This window comes from Cavia porcellus, unplaced genomic scaffold, assembly GCF_034190915.1.
Source record: "Cavia porcellus strain 051 isolate PalLab524CR breed Dunkin Hartley unplaced genomic scaffold, mCavPor4.1 scaffold_16, whole genome shotgun sequence".
Lineage (NCBI taxonomy): Eukaryota > Metazoa > Chordata > Mammalia > Rodentia > Caviidae > Cavia > Cavia porcellus.
Window position 1 is genome coordinate 1,868,131 of NW_026947499.1, and position 20,958 is coordinate 1,889,088.

Genomic DNA, 20,958 nt, shown 5'->3' on the forward strand with positions numbered 1-20,958 from the left:
CGTATTAAAACCACAGCCTCGCGGTGTTGGCCTTGACTGTGGCTGAGCGGGAATTCAGCCTAGCACGCCTGGGTCGATATCAGCTCTCAGCCTCGGCCCCGCGGCGTTTGGCGGAGATGATACTTCCCGCTGGGCTTTGGGGTGAGGGTCGCCCTGGGAACTGTAGGTGTCCAGTGGCACCCTCGTTCACCCCATGAGATGCCACAGATCTGGCCCCACTGGGACCATAACCGAAGCTGTCTCTGCCATGCGTTTGAGGAAGGAGCCTCCCCCTACACGCCAAGCCCCAACAGAGTGAATGAAGCACACAAGCGGATACAGAACAAAAATGTCTTGTAAAATGTAACCTTGGGGTTGGGGGTTTAGCTCAGCAGCACAAGCGCCTGCCTGGCAAGCACGAGGTTGTGGGTTCAATCCCCGGTACCAACAAAAAATTAATTAGTTAATTTTTAAAAAGCATAATAATGGCAAATCAAGAGAGGAGAAAGCCAGCTCGAGGTCCTATGTCCACCCACTGCTGCAGACCCGCCTAGGTGAGGAGTGGGACCACAGCGTGTTGCTGAGTCTTTCCGTGTGGGTGCGGACTCTATGCAGGTCTTGTGCGAGGAGAAAGAGAACAGTTGTTCCACCCGCCATCCTGGGGTTGGCTGTGTGCTGGCAGGACCTCTGCAGCCCTTCTGGCCTCCCGAGTCTCTGCCTGGTGAGACAGGACCGGCCAGCTGATGACAAGGCTGTGTGGTGGCAAGGATTTGATCTTCCCTGCCCTTTGCCTCATGTGTTCAGTGGCTTCCCGTGGTGCCCACCCAGGATCTGTGCTCTGCCCCCTGCCTCGGGGAGCAGGGCTCTCATTAGCAGTGCGTGTGGTGCCCACAGAGGCTAGTAGTGTGCAGAACATGACTGACAGTTGTCCTTGCCAGCAGAGCTCTGTGCTGACCCTGCCTGTGGAGCGTGACCCACGGATGCCAGCTTCAGCGTGTCTCAGGCTGCTGGAGGAAGTGGAGGTGTGGCGTATCCCCACTGTGTGTCCCTCCGCCAGGGACTATAGAGGTGGGCCGTCCTTCCGCCAGACTTGCTGTGACCTCAGGGACAGGCCCTGGGCCAGGCACATGGAGGACACGGGGTGGTCAGTCCAGGTGCCTGGATACGGGGTGAGGGTCCAGGCGACAGCAGTGCTGTAGATGCCTGTGGGACCCTGCATCTGAACACAGGCGAGGAGAGGATTCCAGACGTTTCCACCCGAGAGACCATGGACCCCGAGGACACGGCCATGCACACGGAGTGTGGACCCAGCACCTCGTGGGGCCGCATCGGCCTGTGAGGGCTTCGTGTTCCCCGTGTCCGTGATAGCAGAGGGGTAACTCACAGCGGTAGCTCCCGTCCCCAGCGCCCTCTCCTGGCTCCCCTAGGACAGAGTCCTGGTCCACGCCGCTGTGCCGGATCACAGTGTGTTCTGTGGGAGCCTTGAGGCACAGTGCAGCTTTGCCCAGTGCGCTTAAACTTCCATATATAATCAGGTGGATTTTCTAACTTCATTTTCATCAGAGAGTGACGTAAATAAATCCGGCTGGCTGATCCCTGCCCCACACATGGAAAATCGTTTGCCTTAGACGAGGCCTGTGACCCCTCTTACCACCTCTTATGTTCATTCATGCAGCAGGGGTGGGAGCGCTGACTACAGCCGTGGTGCGGCTGCTGCAGAGCAGACCAGCCAGCTGGCGACAAGGCTGTGTGGACACTCAGCATCTGCCACCGAGAATGATACAAAATGCCACTGAGGCAGGTGAACCATGAAAGATGGTCACCAAGAGGCAGGAGACGTTTCCGGTTTTAGGCAAAGCTTTAGTCACCGGGAGCAGGGTCTGTCTCTCCGATCGGCCCCTCTGCTGTTCCACTGCCAGTGCCTACCTCCCTCGTGGTGGCAAAATAGCTGCTGTGCCATTCAGAAGCAATGTGTGCAAGAGCCGTCAGCTTCCCGGGGAGGGTGGCAGTGCCCGTCACGCTCGCCAGGACGCAGAGGCAACCTCCAAGGGCTGCAGTGCAGAGGCAGTGAGCTGGAAGGGTCGGGCAGAGGACAGCGGATGGCATCATGGTGCCAGGAGCAGAAACAGTGCAGAGGGAGGCAGACCCTTCCAGGCCGCGTGCTCAGGGCCCCGCTTCCCCCGACAGGCCCCGCAACCTGTGAACACCGAGCCTTTGGAGGAGCTCCTAGATCTAAACCACAGTACTCCTGTCCTGGCCCCCAAGAGAATCGTGTGCACTTGATTTATGCAAATTGCATTTGGGGCATCTCTAAGAGTCATCCGAGTTTTCACAGTCCCGGCACTGCTAGAAAGCGCAAGTCTCCTCCGAGACTCTTGGGAAACCCTTGGCTGTGAGCCCTGTGAAAATCAAGAAGAAAATTAAAGACTGCCGATGAACAATGACACAAGTGAACATCCCTGTTCCATAGAGGAACAGGCAGGGAGACAGAGAGGCGTGTCACCAACGCCGGGCAGAAACTCAGCAGAGCGAACAGTAAGTCCTTAGCTCCACGGCCAGCACGGAGTGCAGGCGTGAATTCCAAACGGCTTGGACGGCGCCCTCCCTGGAGCGTTGCCCATTGTAGCCCTCATGGCCTGTCCCTCAGAGGGCCTCTTCTCACGATTTTCCCCACTTCCCGGGGTCTACACTGCCCTCTGGCTCCACTTGCACACCTCGACACGCTGGCTACACAGCGGCACCTGCCTGGCCTCTCAGGCCTGCTTGTGAAATCTGGACGGACGCCTCCTGGACCTGGAAACTCTCTCACACTCTCTGCCTGTGAAATGCCCCCTGTGGGCAATGCCAAGGTCGGCCACCAGCTCAAGCAGTAAACAGGCCCCCTAGGATCATGGCTGCGGAGACTTGTGAGTGCTGGCACGGCTCATAAAATATAGGAAATACTTTACTCTTTGGCCTGGAATTCTCTTCTTGAAGCAGAGTCTTTCACTTTGCAGGGCAAAGGCAAGGTCTTTCTATTTCCCAGGTTGACCTCAAGGCATTGTTTCTGTTGCCCTGACTCAAGGTTCGTGGCTTCTTGTTAATCTTTTCAGTGATCTGGCTCTGACCACGAGTTCACAGACCCCAGTTTACAGGAGCTCAGACCTTTTTAAATAGGCTTTTTCTTCCTGTAACTCAGTATAAATCTTGCTTAAAATCATGCACATTGTGCGGGCCACAGTCTGACCATCGGACTACTTTGAAATTTCCTCTGCCAGATTAACTAGTCTGCCGCTGTTAATCGCAGTCTCCCACAGAGTCTCGAGACATGAGCAAAATGCAGACAGATTTTCTACTAAGACCCAGCATGCGTGGCCTGGAGATCAGCTGCCTGGAGCCTTTGTTCTCAGCTGGGTCTTCCTGAGCCTGGCTTTTACCACCTGCCTTTCTAGTCAGCGTTGTGGTCTGCTGAATCTGTGAGCCATCACTGTTGGCTCACAGAATTCTAGGCCTTTTTAGCTGGCATCTCCAAACGTGCCAAGTCCCTCCTGCAAACCAGTTCCAACGGTGACGCAGGTCAGGTGGCAGCCCCAGCAGCAAGCCTGTTTCTTTGGCACAAAAATCCGTCTTAGTCACTTTGTTAACGCCTGGGACAAAATAGCCGATGCCCATAATTTAAAGGAAAGGTTTGTTTTTTACTTTTAGGGTAGACATTTCAGTTCAGCAGGCTTAAACACAGATGTTTTGCTATCTGTCATCTGGTTTTCTTTTGACACAGGGTCTCATCAAATTGCCCAGGACATGTTTGAACTCATGACCGTCCTGCCTCAGCCTCCCGGTGAGGCTGGATTACAGGTCTGTGCCGTCTTACCTGGAATCCAGCCTTTCACGAGCTGCCCCTCCTCAGCCTCGGCTGCCCCACGCTCTTCCTTCTCCCTCTGTGAATTATGCACGAGTGAGGTCACGGGGCACTTGTCTCTCTGTGACCCCGGCCACGCCGTGCTCAGCCATAGCGCTGGCTCAGGTTTTGGTTCAGTCCAAACATCTGTGAAGAAATGTAAGAGGCAGAAGCATCTGAGTAAGGACCAGGTATTTCGTGGCTGTTTTTCAAGGCTGCACAGTGATGAGCGGGTTATGTCAATGAGACACAGTCGCGAATCGCTTCTCCCGACACGTCCCGCAGTGAAATGTGTGTCTCCATTTGCTTTAAAACACCCCAGCAGGGCTGGGAACGGGTTAGTTAAGACAGGACGGATCCTGCACTGGACATGTGGATGTTGATATTCGGCACAGTGATTAATTCCTGTAGCATTCGCTTTATGTTCTTGTACGATTGAAATTTTCTACAATAAAGTTTGAAAATAAATTAGGGGAAAAAAAAGAAAGAGCCTGCTTGGTGGGAAGGCCAGGGCAGAGGCAAGCTGGACCCGTCATGGTGACCAGGAAGCAGAGAGGCCCGGGGTGGAGAGCCGCCCTCCCAGGCCGCGCCCCACACTCCTCTCACTGCACACTCAGGGTCGTACCTCCAGGGTTCAGCCAGCTTCCCAAAGCCCCGGGATGGGCACCTGAGGCTCTCGGGGGACGGTCTCCACCTAACCACAGCGATGGACACGCGGATAAAGAGAACACACATGTGCACACTGGGGTACTGTGGAGCCTCAGAAAGGCAGGAAATGGTGTCATTTGACAGCCTGGGCAAACCTGGAGGACGTCATGCTAAGCAAAGGGAGACAGGTCCCAGGAGGAGCAGCAGCAGACAGGTCTGCACATGTGTGGGACCTTAGACCATTAAGCTCTTTAGAAAGCACAGGCTCTGGTCATCAGCGGCTGGCCATGGAGGAAGCAAGATACCGGTCCGAGGGTTGAGTGAATCCCTGAGATGTAAGGTCCACTGTGCACCTGGGCAGTGCCTGGACAGAGACGGCAGAGAGCAGGAGACCGAGAGTGGTGAGGGTATGTTAGTGCGCATGATGGTGGCTACAGGTACACTGGACAGCACCCCGCACCCTTTAAACAGACCCCGGGTGACCGTCAGTGGGGCTTCAGTGAAGCTGGACACTGGCAGCTCTTTCCAGTCAGACCTTCTGGTTGCAGTGGGGGGGGGGGGGGAGGATCTTGGAAGAGAGTTAGAAATGATCACGGCAGGAAGGTTCCGGCTCTTTCCTCCATCTGACACAGAGTCCCTGTGGGCTGGATTTCAGTTTCAAGAGGGTAACCATCACAAACACAAACATGATTTCAGGTTATAATAAACACCAAGAGGAGACCAGGGCACTGGAGCAGGAGAGAGAATGTGGCCGCCTCCCGCTTCATCCTGCAAGAGGAGGGTCTGGGCCGGGAACCGAGGCGGAGGGAGCCAGGCGAACGCCTCATCTCTGCAGAACCGAGCTTGTCTTCCCCGACGCAGCCCGGCGGCGCGGTGCCAGCGCGGGAGGCGTGTGTGGGTTGTGTTCTGACTGGAGGGTGTCGTCAAGGGCTTTGATTCCGTTCAGCATCTCTCATATGAGAACCTGCGGCGTACACAACATTGTTAATTCATGGCCAGCGAAGGCGGTTTTAATTATAATGCACAGGACTTTTGGTGGAGGGAACAATTACTTCTTTCTGTGCTTTTCAGTAGCTCCCTGCCCAGACATCCCTGACAGACTTTGCACATTGTCTGTCTGCCTGCCTCGGAGTGGACGGTGCAGACTTCTCAAGGTCGGGTGAGTGTTTGCTCCTGCATTTCGCCTCGTGTTTGTAGGACCCTGGGGAGTGTGTTATCATCCCCGGCCACTGACAGGCCGGGAGGGCCGTCGTGCAGCTGAGCGTCCCTGCGTAGGTCTCTCTGGGCCGAGAAAATCGCTCCCTCCTACCAGGCTCAGTTCATTCCCAGCGGTGGGGAAGGCTTTTCTCCTGCTCACACTAATACCGTTGAGTATGTCTGAAGCCATTGCATGCTGCACGAAGATTTAAAGTGTATCCATGAGATCCTGCTCGGCCGTGGAGGGCAGGAGCTCAGCAAGGGCGATTTTCTTGCAGAAAGCAGTCCTGCTCTGGGAGCCTGGACTTGGGAGTTGGGGCTTGGTCTGTCCTTCTGTCCCGAGAGGTGACCTTGCTCCTCTGGGTGCTGAGCTGGCTCCACCCTCTCCTAGACTCCCTGTAGGGTAACAGCAAGGGGTGTAGGGGGCGTGGACAGCAGGACATCAGGTGTCCTCAGGACTCCTTGGTGGACTGAGTTCAGGCCACCCCTGCTCCGGCCACCCACAACCCTGGGCCAGTGGCTGCCACCTGTTCCCTTAGGGCCGGACTCCTCCGTGGCCAAGCAAAGCAGTGTCCCACTAACGCGGAAGGAAAGGGAGTGACTTGGGGGCCCTCACAGAGCTCCTGAGCCCACAGATCAGTTCATGGCCCCCCAGCTGTGGGGAGAAGGTCCCTCCTGCTGAGTGTCTGGGATAAATGTTTTTGTTGTTGTTCTTTTGGGTTTTTTTTTTTTTTTTGGTCCTTTCTGAGGCAGGGTTTCACTCTATGGTTGAGGCTCACTTTGTAGCCCAGCCGGCCTTGAACTCATAGTGATCCTCCCGCCTCAGCCTCCCGAGTGCTGGGATTACAAGCGTGTGTCATTACACATGGCTCCTTTGGGGTAGATGTTAATGACCATGAAGTTTCTTGCGTGCTGGGGGGAATTGCTTTGAAACTGGGCTTCCTGATGTTTTCTGAGCTAGGCTGATTGTTTTAATACGCATCAGGGCTAGACTGCTGTTCAGAATAAGCAGAATGATGGGTTATCAGGTCCAGTATGTGAGGCACATTATCCGTTGTGGAGTAGTTTAGGGGGAGGATTGAACACGGGTGTCCTGCACCGTGGAGCTGTCTTGCACAACACGGGAAGGCAATGGGCAAGCGATGCATGTGTAACAGCAGAGGCCGGGAGAGGAGAGGGATCCCAGCGCGTGGTGGCAGGAAGGACTGCAGGACACTGAGGGGGACGAGCCGCAAGGTCAGGAGCTGAACAGAGACTACACGGTCTTCATGTTGTTAGATTTGCAGATTAGGTGACTGAAGACGATCAGATGCACCAGAATCAGCAGAGGGAAGTGCAGCTCTGTCCCTTGCAGACCACACAGGTCCGGAGCCAGAGGGCCTCGGGGAATCAGTGGGAAACTGGGCAGAGGGGAAAGAAGGATGAACAGAGGGACCAGCTCGTAAAAACTGTCATAAAACTAATAGCTTTCATTTTAAAACAGCAGAACGTTAACAAGGCATCGTGCATGTAATGACAAAAGAGCAAAAGAAGAATACTCAGGAGTAAACATCAACAAAAATTAAAAATTTAAAGCGAGGTACGGAAAGCCATGAAACAACCTGAAACGCACCCTCAAACTCCTAGAAACGGGGAAGGCGAGCCACGTTCTCCAATCAGTCTCGACCCCGAATGGCAGTGTGCCCTGAGGGACGTGGTGTCAGTCTATTTCCAGTGAAGTTTCGGTGGCACTGATTTTCCAGGAGTCGGAGGCGTGTTTCCCGGGAAGGGGCAGCAGCGCGGTGCCCACGTGGAAATCATACGATCGTGTCCACTGTTGCGGTGGCGCCCAGGACAATGACGGATGACCCCGAGTTCTAGACGCAAATGGGGAGCACTGAGGTGCAGCTTCAAGAGCTGGTCGGCGACTGGTGAACCCCTTTAGAGTCCGCAAGTGACTAAGTAGATTCACCCCCTGGGACGGGGCTCAGAAAGAAAAGGCTGTTTGCTGCTGATGATGTAAAAGTGTACGTGTGCGATAAAATCTAAGGTGGGCCGGGACTCAGGACGCTGGAGAAATGTCTTCCACCCCGAGACAGGTGCCACCGCACCCGAGTATCCCTCCAGGGGCTTAAAATCAACAGCCCTGCTGAAGGAGAGCACAGAGACTGATAACTTGCCCAAAAACTGCCCAGGGGAGCGCGTAGATGACTCTGAAGGTGACGGACGGCGAAGGGAACCGTGAGAGTAGCAGGGAAAGCAGGGTTGTTCTTAGTGCGCAATCTAATGTCCCAAGCAGGTGGCGGCCATTCCTGAATAAAAATTAAAATTTAAAGTTAAATTTTAGCGGGGCCTGAGGGTGCTGCTCGGGGATAAAGCAGTCACCTGACATGTGAAAGGACCTGGGTTTGACCCCTGACAAAGATGGATAGGTAGACAGTAGACCGACAGACAGACAGACAGCTTAAGAACCTTCAGTTTAACTTTTATTTGGTATTTAAAAAGTGCATCAGGTGGTTGCTATGCCTTTGTGTCAGGATGGCAAAGTATTATTATGAATGTGCACAAGTACGAAAAAAGGACCAAATGTCACATGCGTCTCGTTAATAACAATGTGAAAAACAGATGCACATGGAGATATAGCAAATATTTACATTTTGTTGCTGAATAAGGAATGTGACCCTCTAAATTCTAATCTCTTCAAATTCAACCCATTGGCCACTATTTAACTTCTATTTTGGCTGCAAAAGTGTATCCGGGTTTCTTGTATGTTTTTCTTTTCCTGTTAGCTCCGGCGTTTATTTTATTTGAAAGCTGCATGAAGGAATATGTTCTGAACAGAACTGTGTTTACTTCATTGTTGCTCTGTGAACACACATTACTGAGAGCTGCGTCTTTCCCGGGTTCTGGGCGGTCAGCAAGGCCCAGAATAACATGGTTATTCTACAAGGACGTCCCAGAATAACCCAGGGAAATTAGCGTCCTCAAAACCTTGTCCTGAGCACGAGAACACGCAGATGTAAAATGTGCAGACGCCAAGGCTCCACAAGATGTGACCCCACCTTCTGGCTTAGTCCCGGGGTGGGACAGTCATCTTCCCCTTCTCCTTCATGTTGAAGGGAAATATTGATCTGAAGACAAACCCGTTGTGTTGCAGGACGAAAATATATCAATAAAGCAGGAAAGGGGTAAAACACGTTGTACTAGGCCGTTTGGAAAAGAGGAAGCGTGCCATGCGGCATGGAACAGAATTCTGTCCACCGCGCCTAGGGCACCACAGTGCTCTCCCCCAAAGTCAGGGATACAGCTCGAAAGGACCAGGCTTTCAACCTAGAAGATGCGCCTGGGTAAAGCCTAACCTCTCGGTGCCCTGGTGACCTCAGCTCATGCTGATGACAGCGTGGGCGTGCAGTTATATGCAAACAGTGTAAGCACAGATTAGGGGGAGCCCCCGCTGGGAGGGGGCGAGGAAACATTGGGGTACCTTAGGGTGGGGTGGGGGATGGGAACCTGTAAAGAAGGACCAGGGAAATAAATGAAGCCCTGCCCAAGCCTGCTTGGTTAAAGGCACAGAAGTAAGGAGGGGCTCCTGGGGCTCTGCCCGCATGGGTACGGGGATGGGTAAGTAGAGAATTCTCTGGCTCTTCCGCCCTTCCTTGGGCTGGTGCTGCTGGTACAGGGAAGGAGGCCCACAAAGGGAGCCACTGGCTCCGTGGCCACTGAAGCTCACGCTAAGGCCAGTGAGCGCCCAGCGCCTCCACAGCCCCGGCCCCATCCCAGCTCCACTCTGCCTGGGGCCGCAGTATTGATGGTGCAGTGTAGACCTCGCCCCACTGCAGAGGAAATCCTGCTGGGTGGAGCATCCCAGGAGGGAGAGAGAAGCCAGTGGTTCCAGTCTGAGAAGTCCCTGTGCTCCGATGGAACACTTTGAACCGGAATGTGGCGTTCCTGGGAGCCCCAAAATTCAAAAATCCACGTTGGCAGGCAGCCCCCGTCAGCCGGGGTCGCTGCGGTTGCACGTGGAGCGGGAGGCTGCCTGGCAGAGACGGATCAAGCCTGTGGGCTATTTCAGGTCCCGCCGGGGATGAGTAATGTGGAGACGCTGGGATTCTAGGAGAGAAGGCCCGAGGCGAGACTACAGTGGAAGGCAGAGGTGTGAATCCGTTATTTCTGTCCTTGTGGTGTGGCAGGAAAAACAGGTCTGGAGCTAATGCACGCCCCTGACATTTGCATGAACAGATATAAGGTGAGTGTTCAAAAGGGATCTTTGGAAGAGATGGATAATCCTTACATTCAGGTCTCGAAGAAGGTTTTTTTTTTTTTCATATTTATGACATTTTATTTTGAACACATACCAAAATTACCATTTAAAAAATTCCAGAACTTCTGAGACAGCAGGATGGGAGAATCGAAGATTACCATAATCAAAAATTGCTTATGGGAAAAATGATGTCACCCTGGATGCTTGTAAAAATAAAGCTTTTCAAAGGAGACCCTGCCCACGGATTCGCAGCCGCGGTTCAGGGCTGGGGAGGGCGCGGGACCCTTATGTACGCGCCAGTAGCCACGTGGCAGACCCCTCCAATAACCCTCACCCGATGGACGCTGGTCTTGGGTAGCACAGCTTAAACAGGAAGTGGTTTTAGATGGAGCAGGCTGAAGAGGTCAGCAGCGCAAGAAGGGCTAAGTCGTGACTCTGAGGAGTGACCACACAGCTGCACACAAGACCCACATCGGGCAGGGCAGGCGAGGCAGTGCGGTACGTGGTGACCAAAGCTCAGGATCAAGAGCCTGGTCACCGCGTCCTGGAGAGGGGTTCTCCCGGCTGGGAGGAGACTTCTCTGGGCCAGCATCCTGTGGTGATCATGAGAGCGGGACAGAGACACTGTCCTGGGCTCCGGGCGACGCCTGAAGGACGGTCTGTGAGACACAGTCGGGTCAGGAAGGCACAGAGAGGGTGTACAGAAAACGATTTCCTGAGCTTCGAGAGCAAAGCAGCAGTGTCTGCAGGACAGCTTCTTTTCAGTATAAACTGTGTGCCTGTAGTGCGCCCGTGTGCCTGTTCCAGAGAAGCCCGAGCTTCTGGGACACGGTGGGGAGCTCGTGTATGTCCTCAGGGCTTGCTGTTGATTCGGTCTGGAGCGAAATTTGAATTGGAGGCTGATGCTCAGCAGGGAAGCGAGAGCCACGCTGCTGTTTGGGGTGAGGCACTCAGATGCTACGCACCGCAGTGGCCCGTGTGAGGTCCAGGATGGCTGCCTCATCTGACCTGTGCTGGCAGGCTTGGAGGACAGGGGGCCCCTATAAAGAGTTAGTCCAGGGGTGCCAGGGACCTTCCCCCTGCCCACCACACCCACGTGCTTTTTGCATCAGGCCCACTAGGTGAGTGGGGACCTAGGAGGCAGCTGCTTGAGCACCTCTTTTCAGGCGTGGTGTCCTCAGGCTGGACCTGGACTCCAGCATCGGTGCCACATCTACAGTGGCCAGTTTCTTCCCAGGGTGTCAGCCAATCCACATGTAATTTTTAGACAACTGGCTCAGCTCCTTGGCCTGCCTGCTGGCTGTGTGCATGGCCGGTGACCCTTAACTTACGGTCTGCGCCACAAGGGGCAAGCCGGCCACTGTGTCTGGGTCTGCCCGTGCGTGGTGTGCTGGTCAGTGATCTTACGGTGCATAGAGCTTCTAGAGTTAATCTGGCCCCTTCAGATGAACCAGGATTGTACTGTGGTTTGCCTTCCTTCTCTGAAAGAAATAGCTGCATTGCGTTTTCTGACTATGATCATCATTATTAGCATACTTGGAATAAAAGTATTCAAATTTTAAAATATGCAGAAGACGTGTAAGACGATGTTACAGTCCCCAGCATCAGCAGGGCTGAAGGTCTGGCCGCTGTCTGGCCGCTCCCTGTGGTTTATAAACTTTGGGGGCCCCAGGCACTGGGGTCCTGTCTCCGCCTGTGTCTCCCGCCTCGGAATCTGCTGACTGTTCTGCATGATTACTAAGCCGCACAGGCTTCGTTCTGTGACATATGGATGTGCAGTAACATCGTGTTCAAAGATGTGTATTTACTATTTATAGCTGTCTGGTGTTTTCACACCCCATATGTAAAGAAATGCTGCTGTTTATTTTATATAGAGTGGGAACAATATGGGAGCTTCATAACGCTGGCAGCAAATTAGCTTCTCGAGTAGAAGACGATGATTCATAACCTATGCCAGTGATTCTCTCAGCGAGCACTCAGCATTCACAGGGTGAAAGCGTCTCTCGTGGTGAGTTTTGCTCCTGGGATGGGAGCGCATACAAATTAAATCCTGAGAGTGCCCAGTGATTGCTCATGCTGTCACACTGCAGTGTGTTGTCCTCTTCTGAGTGTGTGTGTGTGTGTGTGTGTGTGTGTGTATGTATGGGTGAGTGTGTGTGTGTTGCCCCGGTGGGTTGGGAAGCTGGGTGTTAGGTCTTCTCTCTCTTCTCTGCTTTTCTCTTCCTGGATTCCCAAGAGAGACACAGGCAGGCTGGACACAGGCAGACCCCACAGCGGCCTTTGACTGAGCAGAATTGGGCTCTGAGTGGACTTTGCTGCCTGCCCAGCTGGGGCTATGAGTGGGCGTAGGAACAGGAAACTCAGATCCAGTGTGGTCTGCATCCACATGTTACATGCACACACATTCATACTTGTACACGCGTGTCTGTGCACACAGACACAATTGTGTCTACGCTACATGGTTCAGTCTAAACCATTGTATCCTCAGAGATTGACACTGTGGGAGTTCGGGTGCTACTGACTGGGAGACCACTAGAAAAGCTAACGAGAAAAAGTGGCTCGCTCACCACGGGGCAACCTGTAAATGTGATTTTACATTTCATTTTGAACTAATTCTGATCATAACTGTTAAATGTTCTTACTACAGTTTAAAAAGAAATGTGAACAGGGCATACAGAAAAGTGCCAGAATGATTTTAAAATTCACCTAGCAGAGAATGTGATTAAAAACAGCCCAATTGGTTTGTAGGATAGAAGTAATGGAGGGCAACACATCCTGCACATGAATTCTAGAGCGGCTGGTTCTGGAAGGTTCCTTGTGGGAACCTAGGAAGGCACAGGGGACTGATGCGCTGTCCCTGGTGCTGATCCAGCAGCCGTGAGATTCCTGGTGCTGTGAGCCTGAGAGGCCCAGGCAGGAGAGCAGGTTAGCCTAGGCCCAGAGGAAGGAGCCCATGGCCTGAGCGAGGACTCTGGGAAAGCCTCTTCTACCTGCAGGCTCGGAATCAAACCCACGCCTGACAAGAGCTCCACCTCGGAGATACATCCCAGCCCCGGGAGAGCCTCTGTCAGGAGAGCAAGTTTCCAAACCCAGAAGGAGAGCCTTGTATTTTAATAATGTGGCACCCATCCTCTGGACATTTCTCCTTTCTCTAGTCCTAGATGTATCACTAATAAGTACATTGAGATAAATGTTTAAGAGCCTCAGAATTCTCATAGACAAAGAAATACCCAAAATAGATTGTGAGGGTTTTGTTTTGCTGCTGTCTGGAAAACAAGTGAAGATCATCAGACTGCTTTCCTTTCAGAGAAAGAAATGCTAAAGATAAATAGCTGGGATCATCCACGAAGTCTCATTCCCCCTCTTTCTTAAGATCCGAGGGAGGTCATGGAATCATACGCATCGCTCTTCCGTGGGGAGCTGGGGGAGAGGACTCGTGAGGGGCACAGTGAGTCTTCTTAGCGGACTGGGGGCCCCAGAGGACTCACGTTGGCCCCTGCCTTTTACCCAGGCCTCCCAGCAAGCCCCCTCTTTAGAAGATCCCCCCAACTGACCACTCTTCACCCTGTCCTGTGTCCTGGCTGTGGAGCCACCTGACCAGGTTCCTGGCTTCGGGCCTTGGCCCTGTGTCCTGTCTTTGGGGCCATCATTAAGGGATGAACCACTGAGGTGCTGGAACAGCTGGCCACATAACTGGAAAGTTACTACCAAACGCTCGACAGTGGGTAATGCGCTCAATACGGATGTGCTGGACACAGTGGTGGCTCCTGCCTGGGCAGGGGACGTAGCAGGATGGTGTGAGATGCCATTAGGTCACTCACCACGAAGCGTCATGTAGAACTAGGAGGTGGGGCCTGATGGGATGAAACAGGCCGTTGGCCATGGCTTGAAGAAACCCCAGTCCTCTCCTTCCTCTTTCTTTCCCTCCTTCCTCTCTTTCTCTGTCTCTCTCTTCTTCCTCTTCCTCTTCCTCCTCTTCCTCCTCCTCTTCTTCTTCCTCCTCCTTCTCCTCCTCCTTTCCCTCTTCCTCTCCCTCTTCCTCTTCCTCCTCCTCCTCCTCTGCCTCTTCCTCCTCTTCCTCCTCTCCCTCCTCTTCCTCCTCCTCCTCTTCCTCCTCCTCCCCCTCTGCCTCTTCCTCCTCTTCCTCTTCCTCCTTTTCCTCCTCCTCCTCTTCCTCCTCCTCCTCTTCCTCCTCCCCCTCTGCCTCTTCCTCCTCTTCCTCCTCTCCCTCCTCCTCTCCCTCTCCCTCTCCCTCCTCCTCCTCTTCCTCCTCCTCTTCTTCCTCCTCCTCCTCTTCCTCCTCCTTCTCTCCCCCCCTCCTCCTCCCTCTCCCCTTCTGGGCTGCATGTGGTGAAAAGCTTTCCTTCCCCACACCCTTCTGCCATATTTCCCCTCCCCACACCCAGGCCAACACAGAAATGGAGCTGGCCGACCATGGACTGAGACTTCCGGAACCGTGAGCCGGAACTCGCCTTCCATCTTTGGTTATTCTCGTGTGTTTTGTCTCAGCCTTGCTGGCTGTGCATGGTCTCAGACAACTGGCAGTTGTGAGGCCACAGGATCTTGTCTTGGGGGCACCAAGTTGGTTTGCAAGGAATAATCCAGGCGGACCTGGTTGCTTGTGCGTAACTGACTCCACCAGCACTCTGAGCGCTGGGTTTGGGTTTGCACGGGGCCCATCACGGTCCTGGTGAATGCCCTGTTGGCCAGTCTGCCTTCAGTGGAAGAAGGAACAAAGAAGAACTCAAAGTTTGCACGAGTGGACACAGGAGTTACAACTGGCTACAGCTGCTGCCAGGAACCGCCAGATCCCCCCTTTCCTGCCTGCACCCCACCTAGTAGGCACCTAGTAGGTGCCTACTTTCCTACTGCAAGCAGAACTGGCCCGCCCTCTCCCACTCCCCACCCACCTCCATGACCACACCGGGGGACGAAGGTTTCTGTCCCCTGCAGTCTGCAGCAGTCTGTGCTGTCTGTGCCTGGGAGGCTGTGGCATGTGGGCCGGTTGTGACTCAGAGAGTGCAGAAGGAAGGTCATCCTCAGATCTGTGTCGCCCACACACAGCTCCCTCCCTGGGGCTCTGAAGGTCACTACAGCCTCCCTTAGCCTCTGTGAAAAGGCTGGAGCCGTCCAGGCTCCAGGAAAGGTGGGGTTCCTTCTAGACAATGCACGAGTTTAATTTCTGTCCTATGACCCTGGGGATGGCATTTAGGGAAGCAGTTAAAGGTGGCAATTGAGATTCCAAGAAGACTTTCTCGTCTCCTGCCTTGGCCATTCTCTATTGACAGGCAGATCTCAGATCTGTGAATGGAAAACCTGACCCTTCCAGCAGCGCACCTCCCAGGAAGCCCAGGGTCTGCACTGCTTCTCAGGGGCACAGGGCTATGGAAAAGGCCAGCCCCGAGGACTGGCCTCCCGTTAAATCGTTCCTTCCCTCCCTGTCCCTGGTTGTACTGGGACTCAGGCTTAAATTCCCTGTCATGGAACTCAGAAGGAACTCAGCACTCTATGCTTCCAACCCAGCTGGATCTGTTCATGTCCTCCTGTCCCTGAGTGCCTCCGCTGGACACACAGTGAGGAGGCAGGAGAGCAGAGGCCGGCGTCGGAGGGGAGAGGAGACCACAGGACACCAACCAGGGGCCAGGTCCAAGCCCAGCCCTCACCGTGTGGCCTGGGATGGGCGGCGTGAGCTCTCCGAGCCACCACCTCTGCGTTTCCAAAGGTGCCAACCTTGACCTTAGATGGTACCATGAGAAGTCACCCTGTACCCCACACTGTCTCACGCAGCCCTGTCATCGCCACCTTTGGGGAGCTGCAGGATCCGGGCCCTTCCTTCCCTGTGCCCTGGTAAACAGAGCTGTTCAAGCAGCAGCAGGGTCAGCACAGCTTGATTTTTCTCTCACCTCAAAGCTACGCAACTTCCTCGAGGCCAGATTTGGTCCAGAAAACACTCTGACATTCAACATGAGGCTCATCGGCATGGTGGACGTCGTGAAGCCACAGCCCAGGACCCCAAGAGGAGCAGTGTTCTGAGGGGACCTAGTCAAACCTGCTGACCTCTTTCAGCTTTTGCAAAGCTGGACCTGGGTAGCTCAGGCTCGGGACTTTCCCTGCTGCCTGCCGTCTACTAAATGACCAACACGCCATGACTCACGATTTCCTACTACGATATTGGTAGCTTTCCCACTCAAGTGGAACAACTTAGAGTTAATTCAAAAAATATTATATGTTTTGCTTGGCATGAAGAGCATGTATTTTCCCCAAGAACTTCTCTTCCGAGAAAGTGCAAATTACACAACTGTCTTTCCATCCTATGGATTGAAAAATATCGATGTTGAGTAAATTGGACCCTGAGTTTCATTTATTGGATTTTGGAGGTGCAGAATGAATTGTTTTTGCTGTCAAAATAGCCTCAGGTGGCTGTCCTGGGAGAATGGTTTCCACAGCGGCCACCAGGCCAGGCCACAGGTGAGCTGGGCAGGGAGTCCCGGGCCGGCTTCGAGCTCATCCTGGAAGACGTTCCTGCTGGTGCCGAGGTGGGGGGCATTTCTGCTGTTTTCTTCTCCTGTGTTTCCTTCACCCACTCACCCTTCCGTGGCCCTCTCTCCAATCTGGAATCTTGAACCACATTTCAACTCCTGCGCTGGGAACTGAGGCCCGGGGACCCCGTCCCCCTGCTGCCCACCTTGTTTTTGGAAAACACTAAATGGAACCACATTTCCCATACTGGAGTTTCACTGCACACAATTTGAGAGACGAGTCATTGCATTTTTCCCTAGCACATTCTCTAGCAGAGTTTAGCAGCTGACTTGGTCCCTTCCTGTGGCCTCTGACGCTGACCTCTTCAGTGTATTAAATATGTCTTTGTCTAATTCTCGCCAGACTCTGCCCAGTTTTCTGGCTCCCGCGGTTTCCTGGGTGCCGCACACTGTTACCTAGCATGGCCTTGTGCTGGTGCTGGTCTCTCCCTCTCTGCTCTCCACGCTCAGATGAGTACCATGATCTGGAGGCCGTCACTTTCTGCGCTTAATTTTATGTTGATAATTTCTGATGAAAACGTATGGAGATTTTGTTTGAGGGAGTCTCACCCTTTGCTAGATATGGAAGGAAGGAAGGACAGAAGGACAGGGGGACAGATGGACAGATCTGAATTTCTACGAAGAATTCTCTTTGAGGAGAGAAAGACAGATTCAGATAAAATGTCTGCAGACAAAAGCTTCCCAGGGAATGCATCTGCAGAAGACAGTCCTTCCTGTGTTTTCCAAGAGGCGACCCACGTTCCCTAGCTGTAACATTTGCCACACTTACAATTTGACTAACCTCTTTCCTCACGGTTAGCACGTGGTCCCTGTCACACCAGGTTCTACTGTTAAGCTTGATCGTTACCTGTATTGGCTTGAGGGACACCTAGGAGATTAGTAAGGTGCACCCACTCTGGGTGTCTGGGTGGGTCACGGGGTTTGACTCTGGGGTCTCCGTCTGGCCCCTTCCCTTCTGGCCCCTTTGTTGGGAGCCATGAGATGAGCAGCTTTCCTCCGCCAGTTCCTTCCGCCGTGAAGCTTCTGCCTCACCTCCAGCCCGGAAGCACTGCAGCGAGCTGACCATGGACTGAGCCCTCGCAAACCATGAGCCAGAAACACCTTCATCCTTTATTGGGTTGGTGTTAGGTGTTCTGTCCCAGCACGGGGAGGTCCTCTCTCCCACCAGGTAACTCCCTCACGGTCGCCCTGCATCTTTTCCGTCTGCCTTCCGCCAGGGGGGCCAGCCAGACGCTTCCCCAGTCTCCTGTGATACCAGGTCCCTGGGACTTGCTGCAGAGAGAGACCTAAGACACAGGCGCTGGACATCTTCCTGGACAGTTTGTGCTCCCCACACACAGAAGACAGGCTCACAGGAGAGCTTGGTGCTGCTCTGTTGCCGCTGGGTAAGACAGTTGGGTGAGGAAGTGATGTCTTCTAGAGTTTATGCAGTTACTGTGTAACTGTGAGGTGACGAGCATCGGGAACAACATGTCTGGTCAGAGGAGGGGAACCCACATCCTCGAGGGTGTCGCTGAGCCACGCCTCTCCAGACCTAAAAAGTGCTGACCTAGAGCTCACGCCACTGATTGCGTTGTCTCTTACTTGCAGCCAAGAATGTCAGACAAGGGCAGAGACCCCGCCTGTTTCCCCACAGTATCTGCGTTGTGTCAGTCTAGTGTTTGTCAAACAGTAGGTGCATGCTAGATTTGGGGGCACAACAGCTGACTTGGGTGCTGGGAGCAGCTTGGAGGACAGAACCACGTGCCCGTCAGGACCTGCTCATGCCTGCTTCTCTAGGACCCGCCCTCACAGCAGCCGAGGCCACCCGGGAAACGCTCGAGTGAGCAGCTTCTGGCTCCTTAGGAGTCTCCAGCCCTCCAGCCTGAGGTCCCGGCTCAGGGCAGCAATGCACAGGTGGATTCTCCAAGCTGAGCCCTGCTTTCGAGCTGCATTTTCATTTCTATTCTCTATGTGCTGCTCTCCCTTGGGAAGAAAAGGTTTCCCAGATAAAGGGAACAGGCCAGGGTGTTTGTGGAAGTCCTTCAGGCAGTACTGAGCCCTGATGGCCACACATCCCTAGGCACTGGAAAGACCCAAGAGGGTGCTGTGCTCGGTGCTCTCCTGCATCCCCAGCCCCCAGCGGTCTCGGCCCCTCTTTCTCCCAAAGGTAGGTTTGCTGCAATCGTTTGGACCCCAACGAGTAAGTGTCGGGTTTTTGACAGACACCTCGCCAGCTGCCTTCCAGAGCGCTATTTCACTTGGTTTGATGGAGTTAGCTGGAAGGTTAAATGTGCAACGCGGCTTGGGGTGGCCATGCTTTAAAGACCCTGTTCATGGAGAGCACAATTAAGTTCAGGTTCTGACCCGGGTGACACCCACACACTGGCTGAGTGATGGATGTGTAAACACCCTCTCCCAGGCTCTGGGACCTCCCAGGGCAGAGAGGGATTTATGAGTGGCCACTGGCAGAGGTTAATAAACACCTGCAAGCTCCTGACGTGCGGTGAGAGGGGGCTGCAGCGGGCGGAGAGCGAGCTCCGTCTCCATCTGCAGCCCCATCAGCAGGCACTGGCCACATCCCTTCAAGGTTAAGGATGGAGCTGTTTCTGCTTGGGGCTTGGAGTGGGGGACAGTAATGAGATTCACTTGTGTGCAGGAAACGAACGGTAACTCACCAAGGGGTGAACACAGGGCTGTCTCCACATCTTTCTGCATATGTTTCGAACTTTGGGGAAGTATAAAAATGGCACTGGCCTAGGCATCAGCGTGCAGGGACATCTCTCCTCAGCAGTGTTAACAAGAACATGGTTCCTCACTGTTTGCTCCTGGACTTTTTAAAGAAGCAAAAATCCTCAGATGTAAAGTCACCTTTAAACATACTGTGCCTCAGGCAGAATATTGAGCACAGATGTTTTAAGAAAAATCGTTGTTAATAAGTAAAGAAAACCCAAGTTTCCTTCCTTTCTGTAGAGTCCAAGGGGGAGGAAAGTGGCTCAGCCCCGCACAACTGCAAAGGGTCCCGAGCCTTCTGTCCCGTTGCTTATGCTGGGCCTGGGTCATTGTCACACAGAGGAACTCGGCTTGTCAAATCTTCTTGCAGCCATGTGGAGGGAGGGGGAGGCTGCTGTCCAGCCCAGGCCTCTGGCCAAGGTGACCTTGGGATTGCTTGTGGCTTCTTCCTGTCTTCGCCTGGCCATGGCTCAGGCGTGTGGGCAGCCCATCCACATGGCATGTCGTGGCACAGTGGACAGGGACCTGGCCCACAGTGCCAGGGCTTCTCCTACTGAAAGGGAGACCAGCGGCTGAGCACAGGGACACTTAGGGGTCTTCGCCACCTTCATCCCCAACATGCCTCTCTCCCCGCTGTCCCATGGCGCTCTGCCCTCTGTGCAGTGCGAGTCTCTTTCGCGTAGATGTGCATTTGTTTTAATTTTTCATGAATAATGGCAGCGTGTGTTTCTTTCCACTCTTATTTTTCTTTCGTTGAGTTTGTGTCTGAGTTCTGTTCACTCTGACACACACACACACGCATGCACACATGCGTGCACACACAAACTCTCCCACTTTGTAAATGTGTCTTCTAACATTTGCACACCTTTGCCTTTTGGACATTGTCTGTCGCCTCCCTGTTCCGTGGGGTAAACCTCGCGTGTCTCATGCGTACATTAGAAGGAGCTCCTGTCGGCCTGCGCCTAAGGCGTCCCCGGGATCCAGGTCGCCACATTCCTCTGCATGGTGGCTTCACCGAGTCATCGCCCAACAGCTTGGTGTCAGAGACTGTTCTTTGTCACTTCTTTCAGGACTGACGAGCATTTCTCGCCCCAGTCTAGCGGCACCTTTCAGTGCCACAATCAATGATACCATCTGCATTCAGGCTCATGTTCCTCTTGGTGGTAAGTTTGGGGGGGACTTGGGGCGCTTACACCCTTACCTGGGGTTCGCGCGGGGCCACGGTGAGTGGATGACATGGGCTCCCTTACCGTTACTTCTGCGCTGCCTGTCCTCGGGGTGTGTCCAGGGCTGTGTGGTGTTTGCAGATCTGTGTGGCCCTCAGCCCAGCCCAGGGGGTTTGGCGTGACCATCACCCCGAGTGTGCCACTGACACCTTCAAGCCTGGAAGCCTGGGAGTGGCTGATCTTCTCATGTGCAGATCTGCCTTCCCCAGACATGCCACATAAATGTGACCACACTGTACGTGGCCTTTCTGATGGCCCGGTGCCACACGGTGCCATGTGCTTTGTGAGCTTTCTGTGGCAGTGATCTCTCTGGTACCCCCAAGCTCCATCACTCCAATCCTATACCATGCACGGGCCCCTGTGCCTCAGCATCCCTCCCCAGGGGCATCCCAACCCAGGGACACCCATGCTGGCTCCAGGTGTGATGCCTGTCACAGGACCCCACGCGGCACCTCCCACGGGACTTCTGAGAAATCCATAGCCAAGAAGCCCCCCTGTCTCCTGCGCAGGGTCAGGGAGTGAAGCGTCAGTCCTCTGTAG

At 53.9% G+C, this 20,958-nt stretch overlaps 1 protein-coding gene and 1 long non-coding RNA gene across 4 annotated transcripts in view; both read left to right on the forward strand.

Moving 5' to 3' along the window:
• Positions 1-20,958, forward strand: part of Tmem132d (transmembrane protein 132D) — a 444,208-nt gene that overhangs the window by 251,559 nt on the left and 171,691 nt on the right. The window lies entirely within an intron of this gene.
• Positions 5,154-8,900, forward strand: LOC134470598 (uncharacterized). The gene is made up of 2 exons (XR_010039547.1): positions 5,154-5,663; positions 7,185-8,900. It is a non-coding gene; the product is annotated as an uncharacterized LOC134470598 (long non-coding RNA).